Here is a 15,003-nt window from a genome sequence, read left to right as displayed (position 1 = left end):
TGACTTTTGATCCATTTCCTGGGCAAGTAGTGTGTTATCTGATAATCTCTAGTGGATACTGAGCTGTAGCTCTAAATTGGCCAGGGGATATCTTGGGCAATATTCTGCTCTACTATGTACTACCTTGCTAAGTTGTGATGTTCAGTAGAGAAGTGTACTACCTGCCTTTTCTACTTATTTCAACTTGAGATGAGTTTATCTCTGCATAACACCATTGTAAATCAAAGAGCATTTATATTTTCTCCAAGACATTGCCTACATACACAAAATGTGTAAGTCAGTATTACATGCCAATATTTTGTTTTTGAGGGGGTCGGTTGTGGGGCTTGAACTCTAGGCCTAGGCCCTGTTCCTGAGCTCTTCAGCTCAAGGCTAGCACTCAACCACTTGAGCCATAGTGCCACTTCCAGTTTTCTTGTGGTTAACTGGAGATAAGAGTCTCATGGACTTTCCTACCTGGGCTGGCTTTGAACCACAACCCTCAGATTTCAGCCTCCTGAGTAGCTAGAATTACAGGTGTGAGCTACCGGCACCTGGCTACATGCCAGTTCTTATGAAGAAACTCCACATAAAACTAGGCCCTGGTGGCTCATGCCTGTAATCTGAGCTACTCAGGAGGCTGAGAGCTGAGAACTGTGATTCTAAGCCAGCACGGACAGAAAACTCCATGAGACTCTTTCCTCCAATTAACCACCAAAAAACTGGAAATGGCACTGTGGCTCAAAGTGGCAAAGTGCTAGCCTTGAGCAAAAGAGTTCAGGGACAGCACCCAAGCCCTGAGTTCAAGCCCCATGACTGACCAAAAAACAAAAGAAAAGAACCTCCACAGGCAAAAGAGATTTCACTATATGCATAATACTTGTGCAATTTGAACTTTTTCACATTACAAACCTCAGGGATTTTTTTTCATATCCATACATTTATACCCTCTCTAGTCTTCGTAATGATTCCTTAGTATTCCATGGTAAAGCCATTCCATCATTTATTTAATAATCCCCTTTTGATGGGTATTTGGATCATTTCCAGCTTGGCTATTGCAGATAATGCTGCTATAAGCAACTCTCACTCATATATGAACTTCGCTGCTGCTTGCCCAGTCCCTTCTGCTACTAACCACACTGTACCTTGTCCAGACTTCTCTTCCTCTGCTACATACCCAATTACTTTCTCTGCTTTGGAGACTGCCATTCATCCTTTAGGGTCCTCTGCCTCTAAGCTACCATGGGTCTATTGACCAGCACCTAAGAAATTTTAGTGCTAATGTTTTCGGCTATCACTCCATGATACAAACAGGGAAATCACAATGAGAACAAAATGAATATGTTACAAAATCTACAAAATTTTTCACTGTAGTAGTCCCTGGCTCTGATTTCTGTCTACTTTAGGAAATAATAAATGAAATAGCTTCTTTCTCATTCACCAACCCTATTCATAATTCCAATATTAAGAAAGTCAGGTTGATTCTTTCATAATATACCTTCACCATCCTGAAAATGTCTGTGTGTGTGTGTGTGTGTGTGTGTGTGTGTGTGTGTGTGTGTGTGTGCGCGCCTGTCCTGGGGCCTGGGCACTGTCCCTGAGCTTCCTTTGCTCAAGGTTAGTGTTAGGAAAATGAAGGAGAACGGAAAAGGAATAGGCCAGACTCTATCATCAACAGGGGAGGACTGTTTAGACCTTCTCCCTCCAAATGAGGACTGTTTAGACCTTCTCCCGGTTTTGGAGGTGAATTTGGGACCAGGCTTATAAGGGGTCTGAGCAAAGAGACAGCAGTTATTGAAAATGCCACTAGGTCTAGGATGTTAGTGGCTTTTCCTTGGGTCCATAATGGATTGTTTACAGCTGGGCTTAGGTGAATTGCCCTGCCCGCATATCAAAGCAAGTTCACAAATACCTGAAGTTTTGCCTGGTATCTGTATGGGTTGGGGCAATAGGGTGGAGTCAATCCTTTAGTTAGCCTCTACCACTTGAGCCAGAACTCCCTTTCTAGCTTTTTCTGGATAGTTTATTGGAGATAAAAGTTTTATGGACTTTTCTGCCTGGGGCTGGCTTTGAACCAGGATCCTCAGATCTGTCTCCTGAGTAACTAGGACTACAGGTGTGAACCACTAGTGTCCTGCTAATGTCTTCTTTTAAGAGAACTCTGAGGGATGGGATTCCTGTTCTCTGTCTGTTAGTCTTGGTTATCCTGAGCATTTGCTTAAACCAATAAACCCATACTTTTAATTGTTATGCAAGCAGGTAGGCTTCAATGCTCTGTGACTAACAAACAACTGGAAATGTCAAAACTTTGAGTACTAAAGCCAGATAATCCTGGGTGAGTCACATATAACTTCTAGGTACTGGTAACATAAAGCCAGTAGAATGCATAATTTCCCAAACCCCGTGGAGAAAGGGGGGGGTAAGGCCCACACAAAGAGAGGGCAAGATTTCATGAGAGAATTCAGTACCAAAGTGAGCTTTGAGTAGGAATATCTCATGGGGCAGTCCATCTGTGGACACCTGTTGTTTTTCCATTTGTTCTGCTGAATTGGAGACACTCAGAATCCCTGAGGCTGATCCCTTGACTTTCACACCTGTCTGCATCTGAATTTTTCATTTGTGATCTAAGCCAGCAGCACTCTAAGGGCTTCTAGAAAATTAGGCGTGGCATTTCCTGGCTATGCTCTACAAAGCAAAAACAAAGCACATTTTTCTGCCCCCAACCACTCAGGAGAGGCTATTTTCCGCTCTGATCATAAAAAGAACACAAAGTAAGAACTTTGTGCTTGCAAAAGCTCAGAAAGAAAACATTATGGTAAGGAGCATGTGAAGCTCCAGCACAGGAAACTGAGTTCTGGGGGAATCTTAGCATGGATGGTTTGGGCTTACCATTAGTTGACATCTCGGGTTGAAGCCTGCTTCAAGAGGAGTGAAGAGAAGAGAGAAAAAGGCAGATTTGGTGAGTGCCTTGGAGAGATCTTGGGGTGGAGGTAGCCCAGGACCTTTCAAATGCAAACAATGTTCTCTGTTCTCGGGTTCCTTTGATGCAACACAGTTTTCTATGCTTCTAGTTGTTTCTTATAGGGAAGCTGAGTGCCTAAAATGGAGGGACTAGAGAAAGAGAGGAAGAAAAAGGGCATTAATTGGTCAAAACCAAAACCAGAAGTAATTGACATCAGTAGGGTAACTCGTAAAATTTTATTTGGACATGTCCAGGTGTTGCTAGGCTAGTTCTTGCCTGCACCTTGCACTTCCTCTTATTAAATGCCGACTATAATTATATCAGTAAATAATAGTTATAATTTACAGTTATCAGCTAATAATCAGATAGTAGAAGGATGAATATTTACTGAGTATCTACTAAATGACAGGTACTATTATTGCATTTTATATGGACTACCTAGATTAACATCAAGCAATGAGGTGAGTACTATTTCCATCTCTATTTTACAAATGCAGAATCTGAGGCACTGAGGGTTAAATAACTTCACAGAGCAATGGAGCTAAGATTCAAACCTGAGCAATCTCGCTTCAGAGCCAGACTCTTGATCACCCTGCTGTACAGTCTTTTTTTATTTTATTTTATTTTATTTTATTTTAGTTCCAGTCCTGGGGCTTGAGCTCAGGGTCTGGGCACCATCCCTAAGCTTTTGTGTTTAAGGTTAGTGCTCTACCACTTGAGTTACAACTTTACTTCTGGTCTTTTTAGGGTTAATTGCAGGTAAGAATCTCATGGACTTTACTGCCTGGGCTGGCTATGAACTGTGATCCTCAAATCTCAGCCTCCTGTCATTAGGATTACAAGTGAGAGCCACTTGTAATAGCTATACTGCCTCTTTAGATGAGTAGTCATAGCCCTATCCAACTGAAGCTTTCAGTGTAGAAAACACACACACACACACACACACACACACACACACACACACACACTTCAATTTCACATAGGTAAAGTGAGTACACATGTTACAGTGGACTCAACAATGTGTGGGAGGATTGAGCAAGGAACAATTAGGTCCCTTGTTTTCATTAGGAGGGTAAAATAGTACCACATGGCTCTTCCGGAAAACCCAGAAGCAGGAGTGAGGCTGATGTGCCCAAAGAACAGCCAATCCCCCTGTTCTGAATGGTTGGAGACAAGATGCACAGGGAACAACAGTGGGATAACACAGATCAGGTAGAGAGACCTTATCGTGGAGCACTTAAATTTCATTTCAGAGTTTTGTATGGTCTTTGTGGTTGATGAAGTTTTGTTTTGTTTCCCTGTGGGTGATGACTTTTGGAACAGCATGCCTAGATTTGCTTATTAGAAAGACAAGTTGAGGATCCAATATGGAAAAGAAAAGTAAAACGTAAAGCAGAGGCCAACTTGAAAGCTCTTGCAACAGACTTGCAAGGGTTTTACACCAGGGAGCAACTGAGGGATAGAAAGTATTTGGGGGTATTGAAAATAGGTATTTTTTTCTAAATTGTTCAAACCAATAAGAAATATATTAGTAATTTAGAAGAAAATGGATGAAATTTAGAAAAATATAAGAAGAAACTTTATGCCCCCAAATGTTCGACCTAATAATCAAGGGAATGCAAAATAAACAGAACAAAAAACACTTATGCTTCTCCGATTACCAAAATGAAAGAGATCATAATGTCAAATATTGGAATAGACACAGGAAAACTGGGGCTGGGAACATGGCCTAGTGGCAAGAGTGCTTGACTCATATACATGAAGCCCTGGCCAGCACCATATATACAGAAAACGGCCAGAGGGGGCACTGTGGCTCAAGTGGCAGAGTGCTAACCTTGAGCAAAAAGAAGCCAGGGACAGTGCTCAGGCCCTGAGTTCATGGCCCAGGACTGGCAAAAAAAAAAAAAAAAAAGGTGATGTACAAAGGGATTACAGTTACATAAGTCAGGCAATGAGTAGATGTTCCCTCCTATCCCAACCACAGGTGATATAGTTCATTTTCAACATAGTATTTAGTGAGTACCACTGATGCATTTGTTACCCATTTTTCTCCATTTCTTTGTTCTTCTTGCCCTCCCAAAGACAGATAAATGAACAAACAAGACAAAAAGAAAACAAAGAAAAAAACTCATTTCCATTTCTTGGAGTTCATTTTGACATGTATCATTTCATTTTTTTTTTTTTCCAGTTCTGGGGCTTGAACTCAGAGCCTAGGCACTGTCCCTGAGTCTCTCTGCGCTCAAGGCTAGCACTCTACCACTTGAGCCACAGTGCCCCTTGTAGCTTTTTCTAGGTAATTTATTGGAGATAAAGAGTCTCATGGACTTTTCTGCCCGAGCTGGCTTTCAACTGTGATCCTCAGATCTCAGCCTCCTGAGCAGCTAGAATTACAGGTATGAGCCTCCTTTGTCCAGCTTGATATTTACTATTTTATATGTTGCACATATAGGTGCACACAGACATTACATTACACTTTTTTCCTGAGTATCTTCTTTTAGTCTCACTGGGTATGAGTATCTAGAGTTCTATATAATGTATTATGTCTCAAGGTATTTTTATTTATTTATTTTGCTGGTCCTGGGCCTTGGACTCAGGGCCTGAGCACAGCGCCACTTCTGGCTATTTTCTATATATGTGGTGCTGGGGAATCAAACCTAGGGCTTCATGTATGCAAGGCAAGCACTCTTGCCACTAAGCCATATTCCCAGCCCCTCAAGGTATTTTAGATCTAGCTTCCATGTATGAGAAAAAAAAATGTATCATTTGTCTCTCTGAGCTTGGCTTACCTCACTTAACATGATTCGTTCTAGATCCAACCATTTCCCTGCAAAGGACATATTATTTTTTCTAATGGCTGTGTAAAATTCCATTATGTGCCACATTTTTTGGATCCACTCGTCTATTGTAGAGCATCTGAGCTGATTTCATATCATGGCTATTTTGAATAGTGCAGCAATGAACATGGACATGCAAGTGTTGTTAAGATATCCTAGCTTGTGACGTTCTGGGTTAATGCCCAAAGAGTAGTATGGCTGGGTCATAGAGAAGATCCACGTGTAGATTTTTTTGAGGAACCTCCAGACTGTTGTCAGAGTGGTTGTACTAGTTTACATTCCCATCAACAGTGCAGTAGGGTTCCTTTTTCCCCACATCCCCACCAACATTTAGTGTTGTCCAAATTCACAATGTCAGCCAGTCTAACTGGGGTAAGATAGCATCTCAGAGTTTTGATTTGCATTTCCTTTATGGGAATGCCAGGGATGAGCATTTCCTCAAGTGTTTCTTTGCCATTCCCACCTCTTTTTCTGAGAAGTTTCTCTTTAGCTCCTTTGCCGGATAAAAGGCTGTGAGTTAAAGATGGTGAGTGTTGGGGAAATGGAGAACAGAAAAGGAATAGGCCGGACTCAATCATCAACAAGCGAGGACTGTTTTATTGAGGAACAACGAGGGGCACAGACCTTCCTGTAAGATTGGAGATTGTGGAGGGGGTAAATTTGGGACCAGGCTTATATGGGGTCTACGGAGGCAGGTTATTGAAAGCACCACTAGGTCTAGGAAGTGGGGCTTTTCCATTTGGCCCACAAAGGGTTGTTTGCAGCTGGGCCTAGGTGAGATGTCCTGCCTACATATCAAAGCAGGTTCCCATCTTGAGGTTTTACCTGGTATCTATATGGGCCTGAGGCAATAGGGTAGGGGTCAATCCTTCATATTCCATCTCTGGATACATAGAAAGAATGGGCCTAGAAGGGAGAGGCAAGTCCTTCCTATAGGATCTTTGGATACATAAAAAGAATGTGCTGTAGGGGAGCAACAGGAGAACAAGGCAGATTCCCATCATTTGAAACTCTGAAGTAGTATAAAAAGTTGAGGGACGTCGTGGTCTATTCTGGCTACTTCCTGCTGACATGGGGGCTTCAAGGAGCTAGTGGGTTGGGGTCTTCAGGGTGCAGGTCTGTGCTGGGCAGGGAAGGGCAGCTTCCAGTTGCCTGCAGTGCCTTGATGTGCTCCCAGGTAGTGTCCTGAGCGAGGGCTGTTGTCCTGTTAAAGAGAAACTTGAAAAAGGTGAGATCAGGCAAAAGGCTGACAAGGTGGCAGGACTGGTTGGTAATGACATAGGAAAACAAACCCTGGGCATATTTGGAGCATAATCCCAGTTTGGCCTATTACCAGGAAGGAGGGATTTCCATATCACTGGAGATATAGTATGGAAAGGAAATAGAAATAGCAGGTAACAAAGGCAAGAATGTAAATTTCTGTCCAGTTAGAAGGTAGACAGGCATGGCATTAGATGAGCAAGCCTCTTAACTTATTTCCCTTGATCTCCTGGCTCTGGCTAATTTTGAAAGGGTAAACAGAATGGCTCCATTTAGGATGTGACCCTCTTCCTCCTCTCCATGGTTCCTGGTTATCTAGACTGGCCTGAAGGTCCAGGTGCTTGTCCCTGGGATGGCTCAGTAGGCATTTCTTTGAACTCAAGGCCTGGGCACTATCCCTGAGCATATCTGCTCAAGGCTAGCACTCTACTACTTGGAGCCACAATGCCACGTCCAATGTTTGGCTGGTTAATTCTCTTGAGCCAAGCTTCCAGCCTGGCTCTTTGCTGGTTAGTTGGGAGATGGAGCTCTAGAGGGATTGTTCTGCCTGGGCTGGCTTTGAACTGCAGTCTTTGCCACAATTAAAGCAACAAGGAGATCAAATAGAAACATTCTTAATTGCATATGATACTTTCAGGATACTAATTGAGGCTAAGACATTGTAGATGTCACTAAACCTTTGTGATGATAACAAAGAATGCAGGAGCTGGTGTTCTTTTAGCTCTGTATCCAAGGCAGCTTACATATTTAACAGGGAAAAAATGGCATTTGAGTTAGAAGGTGTTTATTTGAAGGACCTTGACATAAACAAACATTTAAGTGAACTTTGGTTTAAACAATGACTTTCATAGACAGTACATAATGAATGAGATGGTAATTTTTACTGTAAATCATAGCCACCTTAATTACATACCAATTTTACTCAAGTTCCATCTTTTAAGACATACTCATACCATCTGCTACATACTCAAACTTTTTAAGGTTTGTCATAATTTCCATGGAACATACCTTTAAGACAATTGTTACTTTCTAAATCCTTTCTTATCCAGAGGAAACCATTTCTTATTTCCCCAATTTCCCTTTCCAAGGCTCTCTTCACTAACTTTTCTTTTGATTTACATTTTTCCTTACTGGTCCTTTTCATTGCTGCTGTCTGAACGAGGAGCTGGGCCTCATCCTTCGGCAGGGCAGTGGCTGCTCTGTGGACTAGTGAGTCTGCAAAGAGAGAAATGTAATGTTTCCCCTTTTGGTATCCAGACAATGAATGATGGCTGCCTGCTCCAGGAGCAGTGCAGAATCCAGGAGGTCCTGGATAAATGTGGTATTGATAATGGGGGATCCTTTTAGGGTTAAAAATCCTCTCTTCAGGCAACATGGTGGAAGGCACATGTTAGAGCAACCAGGTCTGTCTACTGTGAGGTGGTATGGGGGGGGGCAAAGATTTCACTTCTGTGTGTACAGGATAGCTGACTTCCTCTGGGTTACCTTGAATAATGGCATCTAAGAGAGCTGCCATCAACAAACCAGTCAGGGACCCCAGGGATAGGCAGGTCTGAGATGTGGGAGAATGGGCTTAGAGAGATCTAGGGTATAGGGAAAGGAATGTATGAGAGGTTCTGGTTCTTGGGCTGAGGTAGGCAAGAGGGTAGCAGGGTTTAGAGGGGCAGTTTGTTCAAAGAATAGGGTAAGGTCAAGGAGAAAGGCATGAAGAGTCTATTTGGGAGAGAGGGAAGGAGAGAAAGGCTTTGTGGCTGAGGAGGTCCTTAAGGGAGTGAGAAGTTAGAATGTGGAGTGGGCTGTGGAGGGAAATTTGAGTGCCACAGCTGTTAGAATCTGGAGACATTGGAGACACCCCTGTATCACCTTATCCAATCGTTTGGATGGATAGGTACCCTATGAAAGAATCTGTCCCAACCACCCCAGGGGACCATGCAGAGATAGTCAGAAGATAGTCACAGACAGGAGAAGAGTCATGGACAGGAGAAAAAGGTTTATAAGGAGGTTTATTAGTGTGACCAAATCTCCCATGGGGCTCGTCAAGGGGCCCTTTACTGGCAGAGAACAGAGGTTGGGCTAAAGAGAAAAGTTGGGGATCAAGATATGGAAGTTAAAGAGGTCCAGGAGGGCCAAGAGATCTCTCTTGGATTGGAGTGGGGCACAGTTGAGGAGCTCAGCCTCAACTCATCCCTCCTGGGAAATGGTTAGTCCCAAATATATAATTGATCTTTGGCATATCTGGGCTCTGTCTTTGGAGGCCCTATAACCCCAGGAAGCAAGGGAGTTAAGGAGAGTATAGTGTTTGAGGTTTAGGTCAGCAGAAGGGCTGCAGAGAAGGCCATCTACATATTGAACGGGGAGGCTAAGGGAGAGATCTAATGAGGCTAAATCCTTTTGTAGGGCTTGGTCAAAATAATGGGGGCTGTCATGGAACCCTTGGGGAAGGATGATGCAGGTTAGCTGCTGGGCGTGGAGGGGGTCTGGCTCTTCCCAGGGGCCTAGAAGTGGAATGTATGGGGATATGGGAGAGTAGGGTGTAGGGATTGGACACAATAGAGCACACTGGAACAATTCCCTGGTTAATTTTTCGGGGGTGTTGAACCAAGCTAGGAGCCACTTGGCTTTTTGACTCCCAGGATTGGGGTGTTATGAAAAGAATGGATAAGAGTTAGGAGAGAGGCTGAGAGAAGGCAGGAGAATAATAAGCTTTGGAGAATAATAGGCTTTAGCCCTGGGCAGGGAGTGGGAGAAAGTGGATATTGGTTTGGGGTTACCAAAGTGGGGGAGGGGGGCTGGGAATATGGCCTAGTGGTAAAGTGCTTGCCTCATATACATGAAGCCCTGGGTTTGATTCCTCAGCACCACATATATAGAAAAAGCCAGAAGGGGTGCTGTGGCTCGAGTGGTAGAGTGTTAGCCTTGAGCAAAAAGAAGCCAGGGACAGTGATCAGGCCCTGAGTTCAAGCCCCAGGACTGGCAAAAAAAAAAAAAAAAAAAGTGGTGGGGTCTTTAAGAAAGATAAGGACCAGCTGGAGGTAGGAGGCCACAGCAGGGTGTGAAGTGTCGCAGATTAGGGGATTTACTTCAAGGAGGAGGGCAGGGAAAGGAATGAAGAGGATTGGGTTTGGGCAAGACAAGATTTAGCAAAAAGCAAAACAGAATTTTAACAGAATATCCATTTAAACAAAGATTGATAACAAGAATGGAAAACCTTTAAAACAACTTCGAAGATGAGGCATTAGTATATGAATTGGATATTTAAACACCTAGAACAAAGAAAAGTAAGCTTAGAGGAAGAGGAGGGGGGTTGCAGAAACTCTCCATGTGGCCTTTCTCTTCCTAGGTGTCAGTCTCCTAGGCCAGTAAAGAGAATTGGGGGAGGGGGTGGCTGAACAGGTTTCCAATGAGAGGAGGCAATTGAATAGAGCTATCAGGGTAGAGGTAAGAGGGAGAGATTTTACTCTGCAGCTTGTCTTAAGGGAGAAATTAAGAATCCAGATTTTGAAGTAAGTAGGCTCAGGAAAGAGAAAAGGAATGGTTTAGTGTCTGAGTCCCAAAGGCAAAAAGGATAGATTTGTGGCTGGGAATATAGCCTAGTGGCAAGAGTGCTTGCCTTCCATACATGAAGCCCTGGGTTCAATTCCCCAGCACCACATATATAGAAAACGGCCAGAAGTGGCGCTGTGGCTCAAGTGGCAGAGTGCTAGCCTTGAGCAAAAAGAAGCCAGGGACAGTGCTCAAGCTCTGAGTCCAAGGCCCAGGACTGGCAAAAAAAAAAAAAAGATAGATTTGTTTTGGGTATGTTATGGAATTTTGGGGGTGAAGGAAAAAGGAGAGAAGTAAGAAAGGGCAAAGGTCAACAGAAGAAGTTTGCTTGGAGCAGACAGTTTTTACTTAAAGAATCCAGACCAGCTAAAGAGGAATGTGGTTACAGGAGCCAGGAAGGAGAATAGACTTGAGCTTATGGAATGCTAATCCAGGATGGCCTTTAGGAGGAAACCTAGAGAGGGGGCCCTGGGACCCTGCCTGCATCCCACTCTCAAGGCCTTTTCTGGGCTTACTTGGGGGGCCAATAATATCTCAAGCCACATGGGGTGGCCGTCCATGAGGCATGCACTGCTTACTGAGGCAAAGGCCACTAGGTTGGTTCAGGCAGCTGTTTAGCCCAAAGTAAGCTCAGCGGGCTCTGCACTCCCAATGGTGAAAGGCCTCCAAAAGAGGAAAAAGGTTCGATGAGAGGCGGCCGGAAAAGGAATAGGCTGGACTGGATCATCAACAGAGGAGGAGGACTGTTTATTGAAGAACAGCAAGGGGCACAGACCTTCCTGTAAGATTGGAGATTGTGGAGGGGGTGAATTTGGGACCAGGCTTATATGGGGTCTGAGTAAGGAGGCAGGTTATTGAAAGCGCCGCTAGGTCTAGGAAGTTGGGGTTTTTCCATTTGGCCCACAAAGGGTTGTTTGCAGCTGGGCCTAGGTGAGATGTCCTGCCTGCCTATCAAAGCAGGTTCGCCTATTGAGGATCTGCCTGGTGTCTGTATGGGCCTGAGACAATAGGGTGGGGGGGGGCAGTCCTTCAGTTAGCACTATGTTTATAATATTTTTGTATATTTCTCATAGCTTTTACATTTTTAAAAAGAATCATATAAAATGTGTGTAAGAGAAAAGATACAGGTAGTACTTGGGGTACAAAATCCTAAGACTTGGTGACTGATAGAACACATGGGTGCTGAGGGTGACAGGGGAAGGGGTTTAGACAGTGGGGCACACTGCACAATTTACCACCACACATCCTGTGTGCCCCAAATCAGACTTCCTGACATTTATTCAATCAATTGCCTCCTATGTGACTAGTTAGTTCCTTTTCAGTCTTTTGCTGCTGAATGAACATTTGAATGAACAATGAATATCTCTAAGGGGCTGGAGGCATGGCTCAGTTGATAGAGTGCTAGCCAAAGAGTGAAAGCATCAGGTACCAAGTTCAAGTCCCAGTCTTGGACCAAAAACAAAGGAAAACAGAGAAGGAGGGAGGGAGGGAGGGAGGGAGGAGGGAAAGGAAAAGAAGGAAAGGAAAGAAAGGAAGGAAGGAAGGAAGGAAGGAAGGAAGGAAGGAAGGAAGGAAAGTATATGTCTATGATAAATTAGAAGGTAGAAAGCAAACTGTTGGGTCAGAGGACTGGTGACACACATACATATATAGTTTGTATGCTTGTTTATTTGGTTTTGGTAGTACTGAGATTGAACTCAGGGCCTCAGGCTTATTAGGCAATGCTCTACCATTGGAGCCATTTTCCCAGTGCAGCATTTATGTATTTGATACGTATCGGCCAATGGTCTTTTTTGTTGTCACAGGTAATTTCTAAAAATAAACCTGGGTAAGAATTTTACCCATTCCATGTAACACTCCTCCAGGCACCCAAACAGTATTTCTTCTTTTGGCTCTGAAAAACATTTGCTTTAAGAGAGCATGATCTCATAGTACTATAGAAATAAACAAATGTTAGCATGTATATGGGAACATCAAGTGGCTGCCTGCTTTTACTGCAGGCCTGTCATGTCTCACTTCGTCCCTCCTCAGGATCTGCAGCTGAGAGGAAAGGAAGCATGCATGCTTTCCCACATGGAAACTATGACCTGGAGATGCTGCCCCTATTTAGTCAGGAATGTGCCCTCCAATGTTCCCGGTCCCACCTTCCTCCACTGAAGTTGGGTACCAGGCGCCATTTATCATGCATCAGCAGACCGAATAAAGGCCACTGTTTTCTTCTTTTTTCTTTTTTTGCCAGTCCTGGGCCTTGGACTCAGGGCCTGAGCACTGTCCCTGGCTTGTTTTTTGCTCAAGGCTAGCACTCTGCCACTTGAGCCACAGCGCCACTTCTGGCCATTTTCTGTATATGTGGTGCTGGGGAATCGAACCCAGGGCTTCATGTATACGAGGCAAGCGCTCTTGCCACTAGGCCATATCCCCAGCCCCAAGGCCACTGTTTTCTATTGCAGGAATGTGGTGATTAAATGGGTCTGTATTCATAAACTTCTTAGGATAGTGCCTAACCCAACAGTAAGGCTCATTGAAATTTCTGGCATTGTTAAGAAATATGCTGATTCCAACTTTCTTTAACAGATGGGAAAATAGACCTGATTCATTTACTTATATATTACCTACCTCCTATATACATCCTCCTCTATAGATTACTATTAGATTACTTATGATACCTAATACGTTGGAAATTATATGTAAATACTGAAGACTCTATATTCAGAGAACAATGACAAGAAAAAAATCAACATGTCTAGTATAGACACAACCATTATAGACCTAACTACATGGTGTATTTAAGAGATGAGAAGCTAACATTGCTCCACAAGTGCTAGAGACAGAGCACCAGTGAAATGGCTGGTGGCTACAGTGGGGGATGCCCACACATCATTTATTCACATAGACTCCATAGAGTGCTTTCTGAGTGTGGCAGATTCAGGTTTTGCCTTTTGGAACTTTCTGGAATATTCTCATTCTATAGCCGATGGATATAGATTTAGAACCTATAGATATAGAGATAGCCCAGGAAGCTTCCTTGGAAAGACAGTTAATGTATCATGGATCTCCTTCTACACAAATCTTCCTGCTTCTGGATGGTATAGCTATAGGAGGGCAGAAGGAGTGCCCCTCTGCCCCACAGCTGGAGTGACCAAAGGAAGCTCAGATTCCCCTAAACAGCTTCCACTATTCAGTGGCGCCCACATGCAGAAGTGGACATCAATACAGGTTACAGGAACCACTATCACAGTGACCAGCCTACAGCAGGAACTTTTACATAACTGTCAGAGGAAATGCAAGTGCAATTAAAGAAGTAAAACTTTTGTAAAAGATGTAACCTTAGATTCTGTAATGTTCCCCCTCCCCCCTGCCCCATCCTGAGGCTTGAACTCAGGGCCTGGGCACTGTCCCTGGGCTTCTTTTGCTCAAGGCTAACACTCTACCACTAGAACCACAGCTCCACTTCCGGCTTTTTCTGTTTATGTGGTACTGAGGAATTGAACCCAGGGCTTCACGCATGCTAGGCAAGGACTCTACCACTAAGCCCCATTCCCAGCCCCTATAATGGCTTTTTGTGCTTTACTTTATAGTGGGCTAGAAATAGATTGCCAGGAAACTGGACACTAGGCAAAATATATCAAAGAACTGTGGGTGCATGTGGGAAGACAAGAGGAGAGAAAAACTGAGGGAAGGCTGAGAAGGATGATGAATAATGCAAGCAAGACTAAGTTAAAGTATTAAAACAAAATCTCAGCCAGGATTTGGAAAATAATTTGGAGAAATTAAGGCTGGTTGACCATAAAAGGTTTGTTTGGGAAGATTTCTGGGCATGGGGACAAGAAAGCAAAGACCACAAAAGTGGAGTGGATTCTGTACATGAAGTTTTCATGGAGCACATCTCAGCTCATCTTAGCCCCCTGAGTTGTGCAAAGCAACAGGTCAAAGGAATTTATCTTTGATGGGAAGGAGTGGGACAGTCACACGGAACCAAGGTTAACATAAACAACAGTTCAAGTGTGCTGGGAGAGTCAAGCTCAAGGTGGGAGTCCTTGGAGGAGTTAACATAACTGATAGCAGAGAGTCTAAGCAGTCACCAGGAGGGAAAACATCTTGGGCTGACTGGCTCACATAGTACTTTAGCTCACAAAGACCAAGAGAACAAAAGGTCACTTACAAAGAACATTATTAAAAAGCTGGGAACTTTAACTTCTAATTCTACAAGCATCACAAAATTTTGCTCTAAAATTGCTACAGTGTGATATTAACTCCAAGGCTGTTGGAGGGTACTGTAGGTTAGGCCAAGAAACAAAGGCTCATTAGTGGGGTGGGGGGCAGTGTGTGCTGGTGAGAGGGAGGGGGCAAGAGTATGTGGAGGATGGCTTGAGAAGTGGGATAAAGAACAGGCACAGAGAAACAGGAAATAATTAACTTGAAAGC

At 43.7% G+C, this 15,003-nt stretch overlaps 1 protein-coding gene across 1 annotated transcript in view; it reads left to right on the top strand.

The window, feature by feature from the left end:
• The first annotated feature begins 2,795 nt into the window (after positions 1–2,795).
• The window catches only part of Slf2 (SMC5-SMC6 complex localization factor 2), a 65,099-nt gene continuing 52,891 nt past the window's right edge, over positions 2,796–15,003 (top strand). The window contains exon 1 of the mRNA XM_048338442.1: positions 2,796–2,938. The gene's annotated coding sequence lies outside the window, so the exon portion shown is untranslated. The remainder of the gene's footprint in view (positions 2,939–15,003) is intronic.

This window comes from Perognathus longimembris, chromosome 2 (genome assembly GCF_023159225.1).
Source record: "Perognathus longimembris pacificus isolate PPM17 chromosome 2, ASM2315922v1, whole genome shotgun sequence".
NCBI classification, from domain to species: domain Eukaryota; kingdom Metazoa; phylum Chordata; class Mammalia; order Rodentia; family Heteromyidae; genus Perognathus; species Perognathus longimembris.
Note: the sequence above shows the minus strand (reverse complement) of the source record. Positions and strands in the feature narration are given on the sequence as shown.